The sequence below is a fragment of the Camelus bactrianus genome, chromosome 8 (assembly GCF_048773025.1).
Source record: "Camelus bactrianus isolate YW-2024 breed Bactrian camel chromosome 8, ASM4877302v1, whole genome shotgun sequence".
Classification (NCBI taxonomy): domain Eukaryota; kingdom Metazoa; phylum Chordata; class Mammalia; order Artiodactyla; family Camelidae; genus Camelus; species Camelus bactrianus.
The window spans coordinates 35,950,156-35,977,662 of NC_133546.1; the positions used below are offsets into that span (position 1 = coordinate 35,950,156).

The window sequence follows — 27,507 nt, forward strand, 5'->3', positions numbered from 1 at the left end:
CTCTTTATTTCTTCTGATTCTAAAAATCTTTCCCTCGAGAGATCAAAAGGCTGAATGCTTGGGAGTATCTCTTTGTAAGTCTCCTTCACCTTTTCTATTTCTGTCAGCACGGTAATGACCAGGTGTCATTTCAGAAACACTCATTTTTCTTACTCAGATGGTTATTTTTTCCTACTCTGGAGGTGTGTATGATGGGCAAGGCCAACTTTATTGTTCATTGGTTCCAAGTGGCTGCTTTGAGATCAAATCACTGAAGAAAAGCTGGAATGGGTGGATGCAAGATCGAAAGCTGCCTTTCATGCAAACTACCACATTTAAAAAATAATTATTTCGGTATTTCTAGCCCTTTTGTCATTGAAATAAAAGTGTTTTGAGAGTTCAGTAAAAAAAGGAGGGGGCATTTATACAATGGACTACTCAGAAACAATTGAAGGCATTTAGGAAAAAATTTAATAATGCAGGAGCATCTTTATGATATATTAAGCAAAACTGAAAGACTTATTAAATATGACCTCAACTAGGTAAAGAAAAAGATTCATACCAAAAAGTGACAGGATACGAATCTGTCATTGTTATCATCTTTGTATGGTGGATAATTTGTTTTTCTGTTTCTTTAGGTATCTATGTGTATTACCAGTCTTTTATAATGAACATGTATTCCTTTAATTATGAGAAAAAGAAAACTTTATTAAAGGAAAATTATCTATAAGCAATGAGAACTAGTGACCATCATCATCATACCTACCATATTTTAAATACTTATCGAGTCATTCAACTTACCTTTATCATCATGAATCTTTATTACAAATATTGCAAAGGAAGAATCATTTCCATTTTACAGAAGGTAAAACTGAGATTCAGAGAGATTAAATAACTTTTTCAAGACAACACAGTAGGAAACCAGCAAAACTAAGATTCAAATACAAGTTTGTCCCTTTTCAAAGACCATTCGCTTTCTGTCATATTATTGAAGGCAAGAATAATCCATGTAGTTTTTACTTCCATGTGTTGAAGAAATACAGAGAAAGAAAAATGGGAATCAGTTTAAAGATGAAAAAAGGTAGCATACACAGTTTGAAATTAAGCCAAAGTCTCAGGGGGCCAACATGCAATAAGAAACTTGATTCTAGGGGGAAAGGGTATAGCGCAGTGGTCAAGCACAGGTGTAGGATACATGAGGTCCTGGACTCAATCCCCAATTCCTCCATTAAAATAAATTAGTAAATACAAACCTAAATACCTCCCCTGCTTCAAAAAAAGAAAAAAAAAGAAAAGAGAGACTTGATTCTGGCAAATAATAATAGTAGTAGTAGTAATAGTAATAATAATAATAATAATAATAATAATAATAATAATAATAATAATAACAATAACATTCAATAAGACTTACTTTAGGTAAACCATCATGATTTATTATTAGATTACTTTTTTTAACTTTAAGAAAACAAAAAAAATTATTTTTAAAAACTCCTTGTTCCTCATGAACTGATTTAGCCTATCATTACAGATAGATGTATTTAGAAAGAGGTTTCCTCTGACAGCTCCAGAATCAGATTGTTTCTGGAAAAGCCAAGTCTGTTCCTTCAATTAAACAAAAATACTTTCAGGGACCTAGAGGAGAAACTTACTTGTCATTGATTTGTGATGTCCTGAGTAAATTTCAGCCTCAGGCTATTATTCTTTCTAAAGTAGTCTGGTCTTTATCAGTGGCTTGAGACTTCCCAGATATAAGGCACACCAGTTTTGCAAGTAACTGCACTTTCTTCTACCCTCTTATTTTAGTATTACTAAGGCAGTGTATGCATAATAATATTTTTTAAATATTAACTTACATTTTTTGTATATTAATTGGCATCTTTTAGGGCATAAGCTTGATGTTATGCAAAACAATTGGAAAATAGTGGCTGAAAAAGAGAGAGCTGCCAAAATTATTGAGCTTGTACACAAACAAGAATGAAATAAAGATAACACAAAAATTAATCTATTTTCAAAAAAGAAAAAAAGTAATCTGTTTTCTTAATGCCGACCGGATTCTGTATTCCAAACTGTTGGGTAAAAAGCAGGACTAAAAGTAGGAAACTTTGAGACTGATTTATTGGAGAGGCAATTGGTATTGCAGCACTAATCTCGCCAATAAGTATTCCATTTCTGGTCTTCAGAATAAAAGACATATTCATTCAGAATACTTATTCACTAAGTCAGTCAGTCACCACAGACTTACTGAAAGCCTTTTATGTCCTACAGAAGCAGTTTCAGACGTGCACAACCTATAGTGTTGCATGGAGCTCACCATCAGAAGGGTTCTGCACTTGTTTTAATGCTCTGCTGTTGTTGTCTTAAAATTCTTGAGAATTTTCGAACAAAGGATTCCATATCTTAATTTTGCCCTGGGCCCCCCACATTTTGTGCTAGGTACTGGGGAGATAGCAGGGAACAACAAAGACATAGCTCCCTTCCTCGCATCATTTATAGAGAGAATAAAAATATCATACAATTAATTAATAAAACGCTACTAGTTAACAAGATAGGAAAGTACAGAGTGAATATTGTGAGGCTTGATAGTATTCAGAAGGTCTATTTTGCTGTTTAGAAAAAAAAATGAAACACAAAATCTAGTATCAAAATAGTGGGGGACATATACTTCCATGTTTTTTTCCCCATTGCTTCAGTCTTACCATGATGAGAGTTGAAATCCAGTAATTCTGTGGTTCATCCAGTAGTTAATATACTTAAGGCAAATCTAGGACATTTCAAGCCAGAGCCGTATCTGTGGCTTTTTCTGTCTTTGCCCCTGCAATTCCTATTCACAGTACTTGATCTTGTGGTCAAATAAGGTTGTAATCTGGGGTTGCAGTTTTGGTAATGTTCAAAAGATGAGTCAAGAAGGAGCACTAGCATTAGCTTTGTCATGTGAAGTTAAAAAATACCTTGTCCTGCCACAGCTCAGGGGAAAGTCTGAGCAGATCTGCATTCAGCGTTTTCAGCAGTTAGATGTTTAATAGTGTTTTGGATCTTTCAGGTTGTTAAGGGAAAAGAGATACTCTCAACAGACATAGGCCATAATCATTTGCTGCAGGAATAAACCAGAAAGGAAGTACAGGAAATCTTCTCAAAATCCTTGGCCTCCTGGTGCCCTAGAACAGCACGGAAGGCACCGTATCCCACGGAGAGAACGCTGCTGGGCGTGTAACTCAACTTTCTGTATCTCTGTCTAAAGCTGCTTTCCAATCGATTGCTGGCCCCTGATTACATTCTTTGTGTTTCAGTCCCACCCTGTTCTCTGTGAGGACTTACACTGGGATTCACCAGCAGAGAATGAATCCGATTAGAAAAGATTGACCAGGAAAGACAATCTCTATTTCCTCACTGTCTGGTGTGAGCACAGCTTCTAGAAGAAATCCCACCATAGGCCGCCTCACAGGCTGCTGACCATCACACAGATAGCTGCCCTTGACTCAAATTCCAATCTCTGCTTCAAGCTAGGGCTTTAGGGTCAGTTGACCAAATGTGACAATCTTTACACTGTGCTCAAAAGAAGCTTGGGTATGATAGCCCTCAGAACATCACTGAGACCTTAAAAAAAAAAAGGGAGGGAGTGTTACTTGATTATCCTATGTGAGTTTTAGGGAGCGCAAAAACACTTGCATGTTTTCAAAGTTCTGTAGTAAAGTCCATCTCTCACTACTGTTGGTGTGTGAACAGATGAGCACATATATGAGTGTGTAAATGAGGAGCAGGGAGGTGGGGGAGGAGACTGGAGCACATGAATGCCATGAGAAGGAAAAATCAAAGTATTATTTCAAGTCTTCAAACTGCCATGACAGTTTTTATTTTTCCTACATATGTTTAAATCTTCTGATTTGCTGACTTGAGAATTAAGCTGTGTACATGATAAAAAGAATTTCCACTTTTGAAAACAAAATGATTGGTCACAGAAAAGAAATCATACGGACCAATTCCAAAGCTCACCGATGAGCTGGCGGAACCATGAGGAGAGGGTTTCAGGTCACCTGAAGAAACGTTATGACCCAGCTGACATGGTGCTCATCTGGGACAGCGGTACACGATAAAGACAGATTGAATAAAGGGGACTTTCTAAGTGTTTCTCATTATTGAAAGTTTAAAGGCCAGAATGTCACTGGAATCTCCAGTCAGCTGTAGATTCTTGAGGTCTAATAACTCATACTTGAGATATTTAACTCCCCACAAACATTTCTTCATAGATAGTCCACAGCTTCTGAGTTCTGAACCCTCCACCGCATCAGCTACCTTTCAATCTGCTTTTCTCTCTGGTGAACTAACACCGCCTTAGACACTTAGCTTTCACTCCCCATGATTCAGAAACTGTAATCAGGGCAGGAGGAAGAAACATCTGCCTGATGTGATGACACACTTACTTGGCTCCTTTTCCAAACCAGCTTTTGAAACATGTATCCACATCCCAGTGTATCTGCAACATCAGTTTAAGGAGCATGACCAGGAAGTGGGATTAGGAGGGGAGAATCCTTGATTTTGAAAGTCAGAAAAGCCACAAGATAAAGGCAAGGTTTGGATCTATGCTTTGTTGAAAACAGTAAACCCATTGAGAATCAGAGGGATGGGAACCTAGAGGTTATCTATGGGGATCATCAGAAATTTGCTGTCTTGAAAGACAAAGCTACAGACTCACAGACACAGAGAACAGACTTATGGTTACCAAGGAGTAAAAGGGATGGGGGAAGGGATAAATTGGGAGTTTGAAATTTGCACCTCTTGGGGAATAATAGAAAAATTACATATCTTGATTGTGGTGGTGGTGTCATAGGTATATACATCTATCAAAATTCCTCAAATTCTACATCTGAAATACGTGTAGTTTACTGTACAGAAATTATAACACAATAAAGTTGTTCAAAAATGCTATGATAACTAAAATTTTTAAAAATCTAAATTATACCATTCATTGTACCTGACAAAAAAAAATGCAAGCAATTGAGTATGTAGGCACAAAACAAAAGATTTAGGCTGAACTTTTTAAATGACAAAATTACTTAGCTTCTCTGAGCTTTGTTTTCTTTATATAAAATGTTTCTCAAAAATGTTTTAACTAGATTTCAAAAGTTCCTTTCAGCTCATAATTTTGTATCTCTCCACATACAAAACATAGCAATGTTTTAGTTCTAGTACAGGATTTACTTCCAAACAGGATTCATTGACAAAGTTTTGAGGAGCCAACTGCAGCTCCCTAGTTATCGTTGTGAACTTTTGTAGTTTCCTGTTGGAAATCCCAGTTTTACTCCCGGAAAAAGAGTCAATAAAATGTCTCATACTCTTTGGAGATACTGGGAAAAGTAAGTGAAACAAATACCGGAAATTGGTCATCTGAATTGCACAAGGCTCTCTGCTAAGACACGACTTCAACTACTGTATTTGCATGTCCTCAAGTGGCACCACATTTCTCGTCCTCCACCACCACATTCTGTGAATCATTTCCAAGGGGAGAGGCCAGCTATGTATTTAGCCATCAAATATTCTCAGCTTCTGGAGTAGAATTTTCACTAAAGAAGTGACAGAAATGTGAAGTGGTTTGTCCCACCAGTCTTCATAAAATCTGAAAAATAGAAATAAAGAAAGGACGTTTTTAATTCAATAGAAGAGAAAGGAAGTATCACTTACATACTTCTAAGCAAAAGTTAAGGATCTATTCTACTAATAGATTCATAACAGAACAGAAAGCTGAGGCGATATCTGACTCATGAAGGTCAGCAAGAACCTTTTTTTCCTTCCTTCTCAAACCACGTTGTTTGTAAAAAGCAGATTTTGTTATTTTTGAACTGTCCCCAGCCTTCGTTCTCTCCCCACCTCAGTTGGTGTTCATAACCTTCACTCTTAGTTCTCTCAGAGTCTGTCTTATTTCTTCCAAACAAGATCATCATCAAAGTCTAAAAGACAAACTTCCTGGATAACCACCTCAAACTTTAACCACACAGAGAGCATTTCCACCCGAACTATAACGTGACCAGTTAAACTGAAATATGGTGACAATTTTATTTAAATAAAAGTTCCTGAGTTTCATCCCAAGTGTCAACAAATCCAGTGTTGGGTTAGAGCAATATCCTGTCGTCAGATTCCGTCTCTGGTAGATAAACTATGACTCTTCAGCTTGTTCATGGGACAGCGGATTTAAACAGAGAGTTGACGGAGAAGAAAGGCAGCCTAAGTGGAAGAACACATTTTTTTTCTTTCAGCCTCATCTTCAGGATTTGGGGAAAACCATGTACCACCATCCGTTTTCTCTACTGCCTACTCATTCCCCACTACCAGACTTATTCCTGTGATACTAACTCCTTTGCTTCTCTCTAAAGTACACATGCAACCCTAGTACAGGGTATAGCATTGTGCAGGCGTAGAAAGCTGGTCCCCTACCTGAGTGTAGGGTGATGATTAAGAGCAGGCAAAATGCCTGCCTTCTGCACACACCCAGACACTGCCGAGACTTCTGGATGCCCTTCATTGACAGTTGCCTGGGTGGACCTGAATACACTTAAGAGCCGTTGTCAACTCATGGCAAGAGAAGCTACTGATTGTGAATCAGAAATTTTCTACTTGAGCTGGGAATAATCTTGTCAAGAGCCAAATTCTAGAAATTATTTGGAATATGGAGTGTTTCTTACATTTCTGGTTACACAAATTCTATAGTTTTGCATTATCAAGTCCTATAGGAGACTCAAGTGAACAGCTCTAAAGTCAAGCACACAGGATGAGAAGCACTTTTTGAGAGTTTGAGGAAATGTCAAAGTCGAGATTAACATATCAGTGGTTCTGTCACCTACTATCAAATTAAGTTTTAAGGTCTGTGTTTTAGATGTTAATTTATGTATTATAAATAGTTAAGTATACACTGACAATTACTTTATAGCTAGTAAAATTGACTTTATGTTTTAATAACCTGTATGTTAAATTTTTTAAAGCTAATATATTCTCATGATTCAAAATTCAATAGGCAAAGAAGATCAAAGTAAGATTTTTCCTTCCACACTTATACCCTTTCTACTCTGTTCTCCACCCATACACCCCCTTCTCCCACCAACAAATAGTGCTGTCCCATTCTTGCCTATCCTTTCCTAGGTCTTTGATGCAAATTCACTTATATATTATTTTCTTCTTTCTCTTTGAACAGATGGTGGCACCTTATATAAACTATTCTGTTTCTTCTTTTTTCCCTTAATATAGCTGAGAGCTTCTTTTATATAGGTTCATAGAGATCTTCCTCGTTATTTTTTATGGTTGCATACCATTATATTACAGGAAAATATAATGCATTTAATCAATTCTCTGGGTTCTTTTTATTGAGTATAGTCAGTTTATAATGTGTTAGTTTTTGGTATAAAGCAAAATGGTTCAGTTATACATATAGATATATTCCTTTTCATATTCTTTTTCATTATAGGCTATTACAAAATATTAAATATAGCTCCCTGTGCTCTACAGTAAGACCTTGTTGTTTATCTAGCTTATCTATCAATCCTCTGTTTTGAATATTTAGATTATTTCCAATCTTTTGTTACCATATTGAATCATATGAAATGCTACAGTTAATGACCTTGTATGAGTTATCACTTTGCGGATGTACAAGTCTCTTTGCAGGATGCACTCCTAGAAGTTGAATTGTTAGGGCAAGAAGTACATATGTTTCTAATTTTGATAGATTTCAGCAACTTATTCATCACTCAGTCTGACCAACTCTATCCTCTAAGTTGTTGATCTCTGTAAATGTTACATAAAAAAGTGCATCAGTATAATTTTATCTGCATTGTGACTGAGTTTGAGAATCTTTTCTTACACAAAGGAGGCATTTTTATTTCTTTTTCTGCTAATCATAGTAGGACTCTTTAGAGTGTCCACATTTTAGCATAGCTTTATCAGGATATACAGTGTTTAACATTAAGATTTACCTTTTGTTAGTTGAAGAAAGTCTCAAGAAATGGTCGTCTTCTCTGTCATGGCATGATTTCTATCACACATGATAGAATTAAGTTGATAAATGCATAGAAGCTTACATAATAAATTCCCCTAATCATAAATTCTATGATACTGTAAATATTTTTTAAATGACTCTCCCTAATTTTCTTTCTTTTACTAAAAAATAATGCTTCATTTCCATTCCCACAGTGTATTTTCTTTATTTGCTAGAAATATTGCATACTATTGTCTAAATTGTCTACTTTATCTCAAAACTATCATGAATTGTGTTTTCTTCATTTCTGAGTATTCTTTAGCCCCAAATCGTAATAAACCTAAGAGATGCCCATGAATTTGGGGGCCCTGAAAGCAGATGGTCATCACTGCATGATTTAGATGAAAATAAGGGATTTGCAAATTTCAAAGGAGATTCTTCTGCCATTGTTGAGTGTCTAAGGACATTTTCAACTTTGCTGACTGGCAGTGAATTTGTGAAACTACTGAGAGAAAGCATAAGAGGGTATGGAGCTGAGGAGAAGGGGCAAAGGGAGCTGGAAGGAAAAAGCCAAAGGGGAGGAATGGACAGAAGACTTGAGGTGGTTTTTCCTCACTAATCCATGGCATGTTCATGGTAGTTCATTTCTGTGGTAGAATCAATGCTCCTATAAATTTAAACTTGCTGAAAGTTACTGAGTGTGTTGAACATTGCCATTCTAACTTTTACTTTAGTTCCAAGAGAAATCAATCAGTCTGCCTTGTTAACAAATTGATCGGTAAAGTTAGTCAAATTATAAGCAAATATTTGTTGAGGGCTTACTCTGGCCAACTTGGTTCTAGGCTATGGAGAGACAGCATTGAATAAGAAAGAGAAATTTCCTGCCCTCAAGAAGTTTACATTCTTGTGGTATCAGACAGATTAAAAAAGAATAAGAAAACAACAACAACAAAAAATTAAGAATGTGAAAGGAATAGAGTCAAAAAAATACGGGGCTTAATAGTTAATAATTGATAAAGCAAAGCATTCTGTATTTACTCATGTTCCTGAGGTTTATTGAACTAATTTTCAAACAACTTTTCTATGTGCTCCAAATGAGTTCATTAGTTATGATGTTAGTAAAATAAATCACTCAATGGCCTACAAAGTGCAATCTACTACATTTTTGATCCTTCATGGTATGTTAACAATTTGTTAGAGTATTGGCCTAACATATCACTGTAATAATGTAACAAAAAATTTGCATAAAAATGTTTGATAAGAATCCTTCCTTAGTCAAGAAATAGATTAAATGATCTGATGATATATGTTTTGATTAGCTTGAACAATGATCCAAATTAGACTAATACAAGAAAATAAATATAAAATTGAAACTTCAAAAAGTACAAATACGAAATTTAAATAATTATGAGATGAGAGTGGAAAAGGGAGGAAGGCTTAGAAAAACTTTGAAGGGCATGAATTTGGCAATGGTCTAATTGTAAAATATGATTAATGAATATGACAGAATTTGGAGAACTTAGAAGTACAAACTGTTTACAGTCGTGGTCCAGGCAGAACTGCTGGCTAACTCTGTAACTGTTGAAGATTTCTCCACTGTTTTCTTACTTAATCTTCAGCCAAGTATCCATTTCCTTTTGCTCTTAAAGCCAGATTAATGACACTTTAATTTTTATATTATCTCTTTTCTCTCCTACCTGCAGTTTTAGAAGCAGGTTAATCTAGCCCACGAATTAAAATGCAAAGCAGGACAGGGAAAAACAGTAAAAAACCAAGCAAGAAGATTTGTGATGTGACGTCACATGCCCATGGTGTGTTCAGTATTGAAATATTCTTGCTCATCAATATGTTCATCTATTTATTCTCCTCCGTCTTGAAGGCAAGCACCACGAGAGGAGTGTCCTTTCCCATTTTGTTCAACACCTTATTCCCCAATATATTTCAGATTGCAGCAGATACAAAAAGTGCTCCTTAAATATTTGTTCAACCAACAAGTCCAAAAATACCCTTAAATTCTAACTTAGATTTGCTACAGCTTAAAATTATTCTTTCCTGTTTAAACTCCATTTGAAAAAAAAAAAAAGCTGTTTATCATAATAAGAAAAATAATTTCCTAATATTTTGATAATGGACTGAAAACCCACTTTATAGAAATGGTTGGTTTCACTTTAGTGTTACTAACTCAACTTAAAAATTCTTGATAACCAAATCCTTTTTGAAGCTATTATTGTTAATAAGGGACAGAGGTCCTTATTTGTTTTATTATTTTTTTATTGTACTTTTTACTTGTTTCCACCCACCACGTATTTTGAAAGGATTTGGAGCAGCTTTATGGATTCACTGGCATGTTTGTTCTTATTACAGTTATTAAATTCTCAAATTACGTAACCTGTTGCTAGGCACATAAAAGATCCTCAATACATCAATGAGATTAGACTGTTTACTCAGAAAAAAATTCTAGCTTGATTAATGAGATACATAGAAATAATAATTTAAAAAACAACTTTTAGAGTAGTTTTTTCTTATGGTGCTTATATTGACTTTGTACTTCCGGAACTCTCTCACATACATGTGTCACACTCATCAATTGGCGTCAACTCTCTGTGGGGTTCTGTCTTCCCTGTTGCTTAATCCTGGCTAACATCAGCACTGAAGGGAGTAAATTTATCCTTCTAAAATGTTGCATTATTTCTAAAGTCCTAAGAGAGATTACATTTTGTGAAGCACAGAATGTTCAAACAGGGAGTGCCTTGGTCATTTTGAGCTCATCAAATGTCTCATATCACGATTTGAGGTTACACTGTTTATAAAAAAACAAAAATAGACCTTAACTTCAGGAACTTCGATGAATTTCCTATTGTCAATATTGAGATTTTGCCTGGTCTCTGTTATGCTTAACAACTTACAAACAAATTATTATATTTATAATGATGCTACATGGAAATTGATGTGACTTTTAGTTACACAGACCAGTCAGTCTTTAACTGAAAATCTGCAAAAGTGATCATAATACAGAACATTATAGAGTGATAGTTGTAAAACAGAACGCTCATGTGGCAATCATAAAAAGGAACTGGGGACTTTTTCTATACAGAGCCTGCATTTTAAATATGTCGACAGCCAGCATATCTAAACAAATCATTTGTGTTCTGTCTCCTGTGTCTATTCAAAATGAGAAGGTCGAGGAAATTTGCCAAGGATTTTAAATAAGCCCTGCTGGTTAATGTCCCTATACCAGCACAAGCAAAAGCTCAAGAGACTCTATTTCTGGTAGGTAGAAAATGCTTTTTATATCCAAAAAGGTAAATTCTCTTACATAAATTATACATTTTCTTATTAAAATATTTGAGTTTAAAAAAAAAACCCTTAGAAAGTGCAATATACAAGTGGTCATTTAAAAGACAAAAAGAATTTTCTGTGTGTGGGCTAAGACACTATAAGTTACCAAGAGCTCCCAAAGTAAAACAAGAGCTTAAAAATATCCAACCACAGTGTACCATGCTCCATAGCTCTGCTCCAGAATGCAAACAAGAGGGCATCTCTGATAAAGATATCATGGCCTTACTGAATGCCAAGCACCAACATGCTAAATGCTGTATGAATATCATTTCATTTAAACATTGTAACAGCTGCCCAAGGGTCATTCCCACTTCATAGACTGAGAAACTAAGGCTCAAAGAGACCAACCATGTAGCCGGTAGGAGGTGAGATTTAAGATTTGAGCCTACTGCTCTCTGACTTCAGAGGAAGGTCTTATCGTCGCTATGCCCTGCCCCTTCCAGGGGTGATGTGGGATTAATTACTAGGCTACATTGTGTACACACATTTCTTACTGCACTTTTTGGCACTAAGTTATCATCATTATTTACCTCTTGATCTGTTACAGAATTAGAATTCCCTAAGGACAATTCTGCATCTTATTTGTCTCCATTGCCCCAGGACCATTCACAGCCTTATCCTTCTTGAAGCAAGAACTCAGTGACAGCTGAAATGAACTGAAAGGATCTGTTGATCTTGGATCCTGTGAGAGTGCTAAATCCAAAAGCAGATCCAGGTAACACTTTGCTAAATAACTTTATTTAACTTCCACATTACAGTCTTTAAAATTGAGCAAAATAATTAGCTACTCAAGAACAGCAAAATAATGAAAAATGAACAGTGAAAAATGTATGCATGCACACACACACCAAAAAACAAAAAAACAAAACAAAACAAAAACCCTGAGAGGAATCTTTTCCTTTTGATGACAATGGAATGTTTCTAGTTGGTTGCTAATTTCATAGCATTATTTTCCCTAAAAGGTACAAAGTAAGTCTCCCAGGGGAGCAAGACAATATTTTGATAGATATGTAGCTATGTAGCCAAGTGTGCAAAGTTATACTTCATTACTAGTAAGCAGTTGCTCTCAAGTACAAACCATGAGAGAAACTGGCTATTAATCCGAGATGAACTTTGCCACTCCTGATTGTTCAAGCCAGAGGCCTCTTTCAAAGCAGTAATTTTCCTTTAAGGGGAGAACATCTAAAATTTAAACCAGAGTTTCCTAAGTGTGGCCCTTGTCATCACTTGACTTGCTTATTATATAGGGTGATCTTGGGTTTCTCCTCAGACATCATGAATGAGAATTTTCAGATGTCATGCTCCAAAATCTGTGTATTTGAAAAGCTCCCTCATGATTCCGAGTGATTCTGCACAGGAAAATTTGAGAACCACCAAGGTCTGACTGATCAACACCCCTCCTCCAACTAGTTCCTCTGTTCTTTGGGGTTGACGCTCTCCAATTGTCTGCAAAGGGTCTGAACTTTAACAATCTAAACGGAGTCTCAAGTTACAGTTCAAGGGGGAGGCTTTCGAATTACAGCAGGCTGCCGGTGTTTCTTTTGGAATGTTTGAATCCTTGCAACAAGTTAATTCCATCTCTAGATACTTGAGGGAAATTCTTACAGAATAACTTTTCAAAACTCTGTTTCTGGAACCTGGAAGAAACCCTACCAAATTCTGGTTTATCAGGCCCCTAAGACTACCTAGATTCTCAATCTTTGTTAGCTCCACACTGAAGCTATTTTCCTCTATCACCTAAGCATCCTGACATCATGAGATGGTTTCTTGCCCACAGATGTCTCATTTACAGATCCCTCTGGCCACCTTTCTGCCTTCACTACAATGTTTCTTTCCTGATGACCACTCCTCCCCCATAGGCAACCTGGAGCAGAGGCAACTCATTCCACCACATTCCACTTCCTACACAATCTAAAGATCACATCAGCCTTCCCCTCATCCTTTGAGATTTGTGTTATCTGGCCCATGAATAGATCCCTCTTGAAATGCCTCTGGACAAATAAGTGGCATCGTTCATATGAATCATTCATTTATTCATTCATTCAGTGAAGTTTATTGAATGATTAAGATGTGCCATGTCCAGGGGGTAAAAGATGAATGATAGACCAGTAAAGGAGATGAATTGTAAGTAAATGATTATTTTGAATGGTGACATTATTATCATAATATATTATATAATACATGGAAGGAATTATTGCATCCAACTAGCACCATAGAATTCAAAAATCGTACCTCCAGTTCAGATGTTTCTTCTGCCTTTCTGTGACAATTGCCGACTCATGGAACATCTAAAACCAATGTTGTCAATATTTTCCCCTAGTCTCCTTCTCCGGGTTTCCATAGCCCTCAGCACCATCAGGCACGCAGATCCCTAAAGTAGAAACCATAGTACAAGGATAGAAAACTTGAATGGTTACAGAGGAGAAATAGAGCCAATAGCGAGTGGATTAGGGCAGTGGTAAACAACTGGGGATGCTGGAAACTGTGGAAAATCACAGCCTTATTTCTAGGAGAATCGCTCCTTTGAACAAATCACTGCTTCGTTCCCAGCAATTACTGCAGCCCAGGAATACAGGTCCAGTGTTGTCACATCTTCCAATTTTTAATAAGAATCTGGGAATCCAGATTTTTGTGAGCAATTTCTTAATTTGTCTAACTTTATGCAGCCAATTAAGGATCACCAATGTGTGCGAAAAGCATTGGGTGAAAGGTTGTTAGGAGCAGTACAGACATAGCATGTTAAAGTTCTCCCCGCAGAGTACTTATTAACTCCAAAAGGGAGATGACATCTTCACAATGGAGAAGTCTAGTGCAGACCACTTTGAGCAAGCGATCAAACTTCACACCACTGATAACAATAAGACAAACTGACTTACATACCCCTGCTCCAATTCAGTGAGAAGTCCTTACGCGCCAGTCCCAAAAGGTTTAACCTGAATCTAATCATGAGGAAACAGGCAGGCAAATAAAAATTAAGGGAATTCTCCAAAACAATGGCCTGAACTCATCACAAATGCCACAAAATGTTACAAAAGACAAACAAAGGTGGTACTCTGTTTTACATTAAAGGAGACTCAAGAGACATGACAACTCAATGCAATATGTGATCATTAAACAGATGTTAGATTTAAAACATACACACACACAAAACATTGTGCAATTGGGCCATTTGAATATAGATAGAAGAGAAGTTAATATTATTGTATCATAAATAACTTCTTGAGTTTGATAATGATATGGAGATTTTTTTAGGAGAATATCTTTTTTCTTAAGACATAGATGCTTGAGTATTTAGGAGTGAGGTGACCTAATGGTTGAAATTTGCTTCCAGTTGACTCAGGAAAAAAAAGAAAGAAAAAGGAAAAAGCGGAAGAGAAGGGAAAAAAAGTGAAAAACAAATGTGGCAAAACTAACAATTGATGCATACAGTAATATGGTATATATGATATGGGGCACAAGAGGATGGCAGTGTTCCAGGTTCCAGGTGAGCCCCTGGGACGTGCCCCATCAAGGGAGGATCCTTGGCTTCATGCAGGAGAGGATTCAAAAGCTAACCACAGTTGAAAAAAAGTAGATTTATTCAGAGAGAAGCACACTCCACAGACAGAATGCAGGCCATTTCAAAAGGCAAGAGGAAGGCAGACGGGCCTAGGAGATACACATTCCATACATGGGAGAGCGGAGGCCTGAGCACAGGGCACACTAGGCCTAGTACTGAGTACTAGGAGAATGAGATCAGCCATGAGGTGTGGGGGTTGTTCGTTTTTATGGATTGGGTAACTTCATATGCTAAGTGGGAGGATTATTCCAACTACTTTGGGGTAGGGGCTGGGATTCCCAGAAATTGAGCCACTGGCCACTTTTAGACCTTTTATGGTTAGCCTCAGAACTGTCATGGCACCTGTGGACGTGCCATTTACCATGGTAATAAATTACAGTAAGCGTATTGGAAGCCAAGTCTCCGGCCATCTTGGGCTTCAAGGAGTTTAATTCTCCACCATCTTAGTGCTAATTGCTGTGTCATTCTTTGAATGGCTGTGCCCTGCCCCCTTCCCTCCTGTCATATACATATAGGCATTCTACTGTTCAACAATAGTCCCTGTAAATATTTTTTTTCAAAATAAGAAGTATCTAGAATCACAAGAAAAAAAGAAAAACACTTTGTTGAATCACTGTCCCTCCTCCAAAAAAATTTCTCCAAATGTATAAACCTATGACTGAGGCAGATTTAGTCTCTAGACCAACACTAGTCTGAACTTGGTTTAGGAGGATCCCTTCCTCTTCCTCATTTAGCTTCCAGGCTCACACTCATGCTGGAACTTCTCAGTCACCAACTCACTGCTCCTAAATTTTCAATCCCTATTTCCCAGCCCCAGTCCACACCTTAAATTTCTAATTTGCTCTATAACCACAGCCCTTCTTCCTCCTCTCTCTCACCAATCCATGCTCTGTGCTCATATCTTTTTCTAAAACACAATCTGCTTAATCATCTCTTGCTCTCTAGTGCTGGGAAGAAAGTCTAAAGATATTTTTATGCAAATAAAATGACCTTCACAGCTAGTCTCCAGACTTCATGTGTCCTCCCTTCTCTTTGCAATAATATTGTCTATACATGATTCAAAAATGCTTACTCAGACACACCACTTAATTGTTTTCTCTTGCTCAAGTGTGTCCCTCTGCTACAAGGATTTTCTTTCCCTTGTTAGTCTAGCAAATTCCCATTCAGCATTCAAAACCCCAATCAAAAGTCAGCGTCCACTAATGTCACCCTCCCCTCTGAAAGAATGAAGAGGTTCTTCCTGTGCTCCCGTCTCTGTGTCTGTAGTCCAGTCCCTGTTGTGCCTCTGTCTCCTCCTTCAAATTATTTGTTCCTTGAAAGCAGGAATCCAGGCTTAGAATGATGCCTCTTGCTTGGGAAACTTAAATAAGCATTTGATGAGTTCATTGTCTTTAAAACTACTTTCTTCTATCTGTTTCTATTTTAGCACTTTCTCTGAAAAAGCTCTTCTATTCAGAAAAGCTCCAAGATGGATACCCTGTGAGAGATAACTAAGCATTAGAATGTAATCAAAAACAAATTGACAAAGTGTTGGAGAGAATTACTCACTTCAAAAGCAAAATTAAGTTTCTGGGCCTATCTTAAAGAGACGAGGAGGAAATAAATCCCAGAGCCAAGGCCTTCAAAGCCTGACAGAAGAGCTTTGCTGCTGCGAGGTGTCAAAGGCTTAACTTTCTTCCCTTCCAAATGTCTGTGCTCTCAAGACCTTTTTCTGTTTCTTGGGAAATTCTAAACATATTACTGTGGCCTTTTCAATGCAAGGGTCTGTTTCCTGTAACTCCCTGCCTCCTTTCAATTAAGATCAAATGGAATTTAACATTAAGCGGAGCCACAACTCTTTCTCAAGTTAATGTTAATTATAACTTTGATGGAGGCGTTGCAGCTTGTTCTCAGCCTATCTGATTTTATGAACAGACAAGGGCAAAGCTTCAAGGAGACTGAGCATTCTGCCTCTATTATTATCATGTATGCCTGTAATAATACATAGGAATTTTTTCCTTCCCAGAAAACCTTCATATAATTATTTCTTATATTGAAAACATTAATCTTCCCTAGAAGCTAACAATAAAATTGCCTTTTGCTATATTCTTTGGTTAATTTAAAAAACTCAAATGTTCTGTTTTGACATATTTAATGTGAAATTTGCTACCTTACGAATATGATATTCAAATAATTTACTATTATGTAAAAGGATGATAACAACCTCTGAACCAAAAAGTCCTGAAAATAATATGTGATATCTAAGTGAAGGCCATTGACAAACATCAGAGGTAGATACACATCATGTGAGTCAATATACATACTGTTGCCTTAAACCAGAGTTTGCAAAGAGGCAGGTGACTTACAGTTAAGGTGTGCCAGATAAAAAATTGACAAAAAGATAAACAAATTCAAATTTAACTGGAAGTCCTGTATTTTTACTTGCTAGACCTGGCAATGCTAAATGTAAGCTGTCTTTATTTAGTAAATATACTGTTTTTTAAAATTCAGTTATCATTTCTTTTTCTTGATAGGAAGGTCTGGCAACACTGGGCTCACATTGCTGCATTGCATCAGGTGGATCTGCGTGTGCATCACCCATGCTATAGGTGATCGTTTGCTCTCTAGTTCAATGCGGTCACCACCTGGCCCATTCCTGATTCCTGGATCCTGCAGGCATGAGTTTTGGAACCTGGTCTGATCCACTTTCCTTTTTTTTTTTTTCTTTTTTTAAATGGAGGGACTGGTGTTTGAACCCAGGATCTTGTGCATGCTAAGCATGTGCCCTACCACTGAGCTATACCTACCCCCAATCCACTCTCCACTCTCTGTTTACAAATTACGTAGTTACACACACCTACCAGCTGTGGCATCTGCACCTTGACCGTGCCCAAATTCCAGATGAGAAGCAGGTAATTTTATTAGAATGGTGCATATTTGTACTGACTATCCATTGCTGTGTCTCATAATATATACCTTAAATATACAAGTTATTTTTTAGATTCTCTATAGTTCTTGCTTTCTTTTCAAGCCCTCCAGTCAGTTCAGCCTCAGCCCTAAGCATTTTAGGTGAGATTCCATGCCATAGAGGAAAAGTAGTGGATTTTAATTGAGAATAGTGAATATTTTTAGTCCTTGTTTAATACCTAAAATAATCATGTGACTTTGAAAGTTTATTTGATCTTTCAACATCTCAGTTTTCCTATTTGAAAAAATATAGAAGTTAGACAAAATGACTACTGCTTTAAGTCTGTATTGCTGTTAATAACTGACAACTCTATAAAGTTAGTTTATAGTCAAGACTTTCTGAAACTCTAAAATCAAAACATCAACTCCAGAGGCAAACAGCTAAGTAACTTTCCTGTATTACTGTAGAGTTTTATGACATTGGAAAACGTCTATTGTGAGACTTGCATAGCATCGCTGCAGATTGCTAGGAGACAGTAAATGTTTTTACAAGCCTAAAGCCTTCACTTTTTCCTACTGCTATCTACTGCAAAAAAAATTTGCACAGTTACTGGTCCAAACATACTCCTTTTATTGACTCAGAGCAATAGATATAACTTTTAAAGATCTAAATTGAAGAAAAGCAAAAGCTGCTTATTATCATTTAATCCATTTAGCAGATCAATGAAAGGAAGGAGGGGAAGTTTAAACAAATTCCAACATGAAATGTCATTGGGGAGCTAACCCAAGCACAGCTCTGGTTGACAGATCTACTGAACACAGTGGGCTCTAAAAAGCAAGGAGGTGAAACTGTCTTCCAGATTGTAGAAACAAGACCACACCTGAATACACCCACTCTCTATGAAAGAATTAAACACCTACCTCATTATAAAAACTTCCCTTTATGCAAATGACCCAGGTTGCTTCAACCTTAAATGAACATAATTAACATTCTCTCAATAGATGCACATATCTCTCCCCAGAGTTTTTTTCTAGGTTCCTGTAATCATAGATCATTGCTTCTCAAAACAGCCAACAACAATCCTACCCTTTTTCCTACAATTAACTTTCAGATTTAAATTATTCTGTTGTAGAAACTGAAGAATGAGCCAGACAAACTGGTTAGCCATGGGACCAGGAAAATTCTTCTAAAGTTGATTAAATTGCTGTCTTAAAAATATATACCTGGTAATAACATAGAATTAAAGTGAATCAAAGCAATTAAACTGAATGAAAGAGCATAATAGATGTGATCAAAATTCGCAAAAAAATTCAAGATTTTGCACTGACTCTATTCTGCCTATTATTAAGTTTAAAAAAAAAGTAGCAGAATACATAATATATCCCAGTTATTAGGTTCTTAAAATAGGCTATATGTGCAACATTAAATATTACTCATATCCTTACAAATCCACATAGATAAAAATTTAGTTATGATGCTGTTTTGAAAGTAATAGGGGGAGTGGTAATACCTCAGTGGCAGAGCATATGCTTAGCATGCACAGGATCCTGGAGTCAATCCTTAGTACCTCTATTAAAAATGTAAAAAGAAAGAAACTAATAAAAGAAAATATTAATGTAAGTGTGCTACTGCAAATAATACAAAATTATTGAAAAATAAAAGAGTATTCTAAATCTTAATCTGCCTCATCTCTATTTAATGAGTGTTTGACCACTCAGTATAAAAAGCAAATAAAAAAATTTATCATCTCAATAGAATAAAGATGCCATCAATGTCAATGCACTGCCATTTCATGGCTGGTATACCAACAAGTCAGTAAATGTTCACAATACTTCATGTTGTATTTTTATATCTGGTAGTAGGCCCAGAAATGCCCTATAAAGATAGCAAGAATACTAATTAATAAAGGTTAGGAAAAAAAATGTTGGAACAGGTTAGAGCAATCCAAGTAACAGGATAATTTAACAGGAATGCTGAAAGTTCCATGCCTCTAATATGCCATGGAGGTACAGAGCCTCTGGCATGCAAAGGGCTGTACTTAAAAAAACAAAAAATGCCTTTGTAAGATGCTTAACAAAGAAGCTTTCTGACTCCTTTTTTTCCTGAAAAAATTAGAATAAAAATTGTGGTTATTTTTAAATTAAATATATACAATTATATATATAGAGAGAGAGACAGAGATTTTAGAACAGTACTTGGCACAGAGTAAAAAATTAAAAAATACTACCAGTAACTATTACAGTTTTGGTTTGTGGGAGGACATGGCAAGAGGAAAAAGGCAGATGAGAAAATTATTTTTCCATGAAACTCTCTTTCATGAAAGCACAAAAAATGTTCTATGTTACATGGAAGTAATATTGTCTTTTGGACCACCTCACTGGCAAGTAGTTTAAGTTGGATGGAGAAAATGAGATAAGGCATTAAGAGGTGCAAGGGTGAATGCACAAACACAACCAGAAATATACAATGGCAGAAGTTTCAGTCTCTTTTCATTGGGGCTTTACAGACTCCATCTTCATACCCACATACACGTAATATTTTTTGTTAAATTTTCAATGTAAGAGTAAAAAAATTTTTAAATAGGTTTATTTAGTTTAGGGGCTTATTCTTTTGTGATTGTATACTTTTTAACATCTTTCAAGCCACACAATTACACATTTCAGATGTGTCTAAGAAGTAAAATATATAGCTTGTCCACTTTTCTTTATTATCTTCACGTGAGAAAATGAAGGATTTTATTCACGAGTGAAAACATTTACCATTGAGTCCCACTTTGTTTTAAATAGTGTGGAAAGCACTGAAAATTCAAAGATACAAGCAGAGTGCTTATCCTCAATTAAATCTCTTAATTTATAGAGTGCTAAATTATCTTTATGTATCAAAGAACAGTATAGAAGTTTCATCTTCAGCAACCAGAATGACATTCTTTATGTTGAATATTAGAGATGACTCAGAAGAAAAGGCAAAAAAAAATTTATTTAGAAAAAAAATGAAGTAAAACTATAGTGTACTACGAGACAAAAAATAGAAAAGATTTTTTAAAAAGAGAATTCAAGCTGACAGGTATGTTGAGAGTTAGGAATATAAAAGAGAAAAGAATTGTGGTTTTGATAATGATGTTTATTTAAAAATACATTTAAGAAGAAAAATAACAATCTCAGTTTTTTAACTTTGGAAAATAAATTATGAGAAACGTAAGATGAACTATCCAGAGAAGTCAGGAGATTAGAATCAGACCGAAGGATATGTTCTGAAATGGCATATTGAAGCTTCATTCTCACCCAGTAATTTCTGTTGAATGGTGGAATGAAATGAGATCATCTTGGTAATTAACAATGGTGGAGCAAGAGGAATAGGCATAGTTCCCATGTGAGTAACAAAATGCTGAGTGTGTGAATATAGTCATCAGTCTGTGATACCATAAGAAGATTGTAAAGTTTAAAACTAATAGAAGTTATACATTACAGGCACTGTTCTTATAGAAATGGCAAAAAAAAAGCAAGTCAATTAAGTAACATTTAATTGCATGTATTTGTTTCCAGAGTTTCCACAGCAAAACACTGGTTAAATAAATTACATAAATACATTAGCATTTCGGAAGTGCAGTAGTCTCCCCTTATCTGTGGGGGATACCTTCCAAGACCCCCAGTGGATACCTGAAACTGAGGATAGTACCAAACACTACATACACTATGATTTTTCCTATACTTACATAGCTATGATAAAGTTTTATTTATAAATTAAGCACAGTAAGAGGTTAACAACAATAAATCATAATAAAATAGAATAATTGTAATAACATATTTTAACAAATTTATGTGAATGTGGCCATTCTTTCTCAAAATATCTTATTGAACCATACTCACCCTTCTTGTGATGATGAGAGATGATAAAATGCCAACCTGCTGAGATGAAGTGAGGGGAGAGATGTAGGCACTGTGTCGTAGCACTAGATGCACTGACCTCTGACAATATGTCAGGAGGATGATCAGCTCCAGGTGATCTTGGATCATTGAGCCTTGATGTCACTGGTTGGATGTTAGGAGCCGATGACATGAAGACTGGGGAATCCCGGGGAGGACAGAGCAGGAGGGCGAAAGACTTCATCAGGCCCCTCGGAACAATTGAAAAACCTATGGGTTGTTTATTTCTGGAATTTTCTATTTAATATTTTGGGACCGAGGCTGATCTAGGATCTCAAACTGAAACCGAGGAAAGTGAACCTGCAGATAAGGAAGAACTACTGTAAAAGTTGTTTCCCTGCAAGGGGATTGTATCAATTTAATTAGATCTTCATATTCTAGAGTCTGAGCCTAGAAATCAGAGAGGAATTTAAAATTAAGCCATAGAAGACTGGGTTAACTAACTCAAAAGAGACTGAGGTATAACTTCATGGCTAACGTGTTTGTGTGTTGTTTATATTTTGGAACCAGTAAACATGTGTGGCAGAGCTCTGTTCTTTTCACATAGACTGGACTCCATGGTAAATCAGTTTATGACTGGACGGTTGAGCACGAAGGAGGAATTGGTTATGGAGCCGAAATAGCTACTGGCACTAGCTTCCAAGAGTCTGAGGCCACCATCTACACCAAGTGAATAGGACGCCTGCCTTAACTCACTGGTCACATGCCAGTATCTGACTCACTGAGATTTTTCTTTTCTGTTTTCCAGCTAAATATCTCTTCAGTTTTAGCTTTCCATACATTTCACAATTGATTATATTTGAGTTTACTAGACATTCCAGTGAAGAATGTTTTTGTTTTGGGTGTTCTCAATATCTTTAGCTAAAATTCAAACCAACTTTTTTTTACTCCCATAGATAACCGCTCTTACTGAATAATTGTAGATTTTACCAGTTTAACTCTCAGAGGCCATCTTTTTTCCTAATTTCCAAGTGCTTGGAGTGGCATACGTTCTTTATTTTTGGCTGTGCAACAAGCTTTCAAATAGAATTTGATTGGGGAAAATAAAGTGTACATTTTTTCTTATTTAGTTAATAAAAATATGCTACATTCTACATACATTTTACACTCTACTCCACAAAATATCTTTGCATCCCTGAAATCAATGTACCTACATACTGGGAAGTAGTGAAAATGCAAATATTAATGACTAAAATTATATCCATTCATGAAGTAGATAGTGGTGCCATTCATAGCCTACAGAATTTCAGTTAAGGAACAGTTTGGGGGGAATGCAATTAATTTTATCTTGAACATGTTGTATTTTGCATTCCTTTCAGATGTCCAAGCATTTTCCTGGAGATAGTTCTGAGCCTAAAGGAGGGAATTCTTGATAGCAACATATGCTTCCCAAAGACCAAGCAAGGATAAAAAATTGTGCCTTTGTTATGACTATTTATCTGATCAATGATCACATGAGAATGTTTCGTCCTGAACATGCAGCAGAAACAAGATTTCACTGGATGGAAGAGTAAACGGGACATGTTTAAACAGAGAAGAAAAGAGATTTTTTTTTTTCCAAAAAGTTTGGCTATGAAGGGGAGGAGAAAGAAAATCAGGTTGTTACTAGACAGAGGTTGAAGTGAGAAAGGTTGTTTTTTGTTTGTTTTGAGTTCTTTATGGGAGATACTTACAGGCTTAAATACTGAATGAAAGCCTAAAGAAAAGATGTTGAAGACGCTGCAGACAGTATCTTAAAATATTAACATTACAAATATTTGCACAGAGACTAGACAGATTGATGTCATTTTATGCATTACCCAAAGCTAAAACAAAACTATGTGATGTTATCCAAGAAGGGTGGTTTTCGAAAAAAAAAAAAAAAGACAGAACCAAACCAAACCAGAGCGGCAAGCATGATAAACTCAGGAGAGTCACACACGGGCTCCAGGTGTCGTGGTTGGAGTTGTTTTATTGTGCCAGGAGGGGTCTCTGCACTATCCCCAGGTGCTTCTCTGGGGGCGTGGGGCTCGCTGAGTGCTCACGGAAAGTCAGGAGCGGAGCTCTGCACGTGCTGTGGGAGTGGACTGTGCTTCAGTTTGGTCTGTGTACCTAGATGATTCTCACCCACCTTGTGTAGCTATCCGAAGAAGCCTTTGATACTCAACACTGCTATATGTTATATATGCAGGTTGTTAGGAAAGTAAATCATAGGCATTCTCAACACAAGGAAAGAATTTTTTTCTATTTCTTTAATTTTGCATCTATATGAGATGATGGATATTCACTAAAATTATTGTGATTATTACTTACAATGTATGTTAAGTCAAATCACTATGCTGTACACCTTTAAACTTATACAGTGCTCTGTATCAATTATATCTTAATAAAACAGAAGAAAATAGAAAAGAAAGAAAGTTAAAGGGAATAAGTGACAAAAAAGAAAACAAAGAAGCCTTTGACTTTGACTTCATACTTTTGATTTTCTAAAGAACAGTTATCCATATTTAAAGTTTGGAATCCAGATATATGAAGATATTAAAGGCAGCAGAATTCAAGAACAGCTAAGTACAAGTTAGATTATAGTTTTGGAAAAAGAAACCATGCAAAACCTTTAAAAAGAAAGCATTAATAGAAGAGAGAGAGACAGTTAATAATGCATAAAAAACAGAAACGATCTTACTCAGCTTATAACATTTTTATATTTGAAAGCTCCCAAAAAGCTAAGGATAGTTCATCACAGGCAAAGCTGATAACTATAAATAAAAACTGAAAAAAATCTGCCTAGTCTCAAAGACAAGTACATATTCAGCTTGCTAAAGATAACAAAATTCTTTGACAGTGAAATGAAACCTTGGCAAGAACAGTTGCAGTTGGATGAAATGACCACACAAATTGCAAAATGAAACACCAAACAAAAGATGGCACTGAGAGTGTTAAAATGTAAGATTGAGTAGTGTTCATAATGGCTCAAGAGAGCAATCAGGTTTCAATACCTGAAACTGTTGTAAAATTAAAAAAGATAAAGTTGGTAAAATTTTATATTCAATTTTTCAATTCCTTTTTCTTTAACCATACACTTTAGCCAATTTAACATATTCTGTATCAATATTTAGCTTTGGGAAACCCAAACAGTTATAAAAGCACATACTTCATTTATTTTGTGTTTAGGAAATACTGAGGATCAGAATAATCCTTGCAAGTAGAGCAGTGAACCATTTTACCTTTTCCTAAAAGTAGATCGTTTGTTTACACTGGATAACTTATGTGGAAAAATTATTCTTATTTCCTTATAGTATGGAGGTAGGAGTTTGGTTTTCTAAATCGACTCAAATTATAGAAGCCACAACGTTCTATGATAGTATAATTTTTTAAAAACAGAGTAATCTAGGTAAATTCTGCTTCTTACATATAATTCATATTGTATTCAGAGTTAATGGCTGTGGATGTGATTGCTGGTTTCAGTTGCAACACTTTATAAAAGGAACTGAAACATTCATAAACATTTTCCTCATTGTCTTTTCTTTTTCCTAAAGTAAAACTAAAAATTTATGAGAAAATTGTAACCTTTGCTTAAAACAAAACAGACAAACCTGAGAATTTTCTTAGGATACCATTGATTCATCCTTTTTTTAGCTTCACGGAACAATTTGACAGAAAGAGGATATTAATAATGCCTTAATTCCTATAGGGTACTTTTTGCTTATTGACTGATTGGAAAAGGCAAACATGATGCATGCTTCTTATATAAGATTAGTTATGTTTCTTAGATAAGATTACCTATCAAGAAAAAGAAATGTTTAAAGAGCAAGTACAAATTTCTAAATGACTTGATACCTTCCTCTCATCAAATAAGATATCATGAGTATAGTAAAAATATTAAAATATTTTAACACAAAAATAATCTCTTAAATTATCTTACTTATCTCATAAAATTATCTATGACTATCCGGTTACAGTGTTGTTCGATTAGTAAATCTTTAACCATTACAAAATAATATTAATATCCATCCCAAATTTTCACTTTATTCAAATTAAAGAGAAATTAAAGAGTCACCAGACATTTGTACAAGTTTTCATACTATGTTTAGAGTCCAACCTAAATTTTTATGATAGAAAAAAAATACCATTTTTCAGTGATTAATTTCATATTATAAGGTATGGTTGAAACTTAATTGTATTTCCATAAGAATCAAAGAAGTTACTCAACAGAAGTAAGTTTTAAATATTTAATCCATAGTGAGATGTTAAAATTATGGTATTAAAATGTGTCTTGAATTTTCAAATTGACAGTGGAAAAATTTATCCCAGACAACAGTTACAGAATTTTATTGGGTTTTCAAGATCAGCATAACCAATTGCCTAAATCAAATGGCTATTTGATTAAAAGTAAGAGTGAGCATAATTTTCTCCCCAACCCAAGTCTTCTCTTTGTCATTTGCTAACAGCATGTCTACTTTGGAAGAAGATCTTTAATGGGGCCATTTGAACTTGATGTACTGTATCAGAATTATCTGAAACCTCCTCCCCATTATAAAATTTGGAATATATATTTGGAGTAACATTCTTCCTGTAAGTTAAAATTGTCAATAGGCATAAAGTATCATATTTTGTGATTTCATATATAAATTTCTCTGAATTATGTGTGTTCCAAAATTTTATTTTTAAGTAGATTTTTAAAATAATTGAACGTATTTTTTCCATACAAATGGTAAGAGCTTATTTTTAAGGAAGGAAAAAAAAAGATAACAATACTGTTTCTGGGCATGTGGGTATAGCTCAGGGGTAGAGCACATGCTTAGCATGCATGAGGTCCAGGGTTCAATCACCATAAAAAAAAAATACTATTTCAGAAGTGTCAATAAAAAATAAGCAAAGGATTGGAAAGAAAAATATAATAATTTATTATGAACAGTGGTTCTGGAGGGAAAACACGTGTAACTAGAAAACAATTAAGAAGATGTTTGTAGAGGAGACAGTGTTACATTTCTAAGCACAGTAATAGTTAATTTCTGATTCTCCCTTTATGATCTTAAATTCAAAATAATTACTAGATACACACACACACACACACACGGAGCTCAAGAACATTAGCAAATACATCCTCCATTCTTAAACCTGTCTACTAAAAGACTCTAAAGCAATGATACCCCCAGAATTGCTTGAAGAACTGACTGATTCTGGGGCTGGTATGGGCAGAATTAAATTTGAGCCTTGACATCTTGTGGTGCCAGAAAGTAAAGAAGTGCTCAAGAAGTGATAGAGATATACAAGCAGGACACAGAAGCCAGCTTGAAGGGGAACCAGAGGCCAAATTTGGGACAACTTGATTATCAAATTAAGACTGTGACAAATGAATTTAACTGTATTACAAATGTAGGACATAATCTCTCTGAAGTAGATGCAGAAAAAGGAGCTGACCTAAGTAACTCTGGGAAACAATATTTTGACTGGAAACTGTAAGGCTAAAGACAAAAGAACTGAGCGTAAGTGTTGTACTCAGCTATGCCATGTGGAAGAAATGTGCACTAACATATCTGTGATCTGAGAGGTGCCAGTACCTGGTAAGTTAATATAGGAAAACACAAGCCTTTGTCAGCAACTAACTAAAATGACAGGTACTAGCTTTCCTAATATGACCCAACTCAACCCAGTGAATTCTCATTGTTCCCTGGAAAAACAACTCCAGAAATTACCTGATGATCTGATGTCCTGTGTTAGTCTTGGTCATTGGGTTGGCCTAACAAGCAGGATGTCTGCCAGGAAGAAGAGCTTCAGTTGCTTTTGAGGCCCATGCTTTGGAATCCCACATTTTGGTATCCTTAGAAAATCTAGCTGATTTATGTTTAAGTGCCTTCTCACCTTAATACACAGTGTCCTACCT

At 35.7% G+C, this 27,507-nt stretch overlaps 1 long non-coding RNA gene across 4 annotated transcripts; it reads right to left on the reverse strand.

Annotated features, from left to right (window-relative positions):
• Positions 1-605: 605 nt before the first annotated feature.
• On the reverse strand, positions 606-27,507 carry LOC123619807 (uncharacterized). Of its 4 annotated transcripts, XR_006728532.2 has the most exons (5): positions 27,320-27,507; positions 21,588-21,854; positions 13,508-13,646; positions 7,935-7,993; positions 606-5,590 (listed from the first exon to the last, which is right to left on the reverse strand). It is a non-coding gene; the product is annotated as an uncharacterized LOC123619807 (long non-coding RNA). The 4 variants fall into 4 exon arrangements; XR_006728531.2 differs by lacking the exon at positions 7,935-7,993 and having other exon boundaries at positions 607-5,590; positions 21,588-21,944; XR_006728529.2 differs by lacking the exon at positions 7,935-7,993 and having other exon boundaries at positions 608-5,590; positions 21,588-21,835.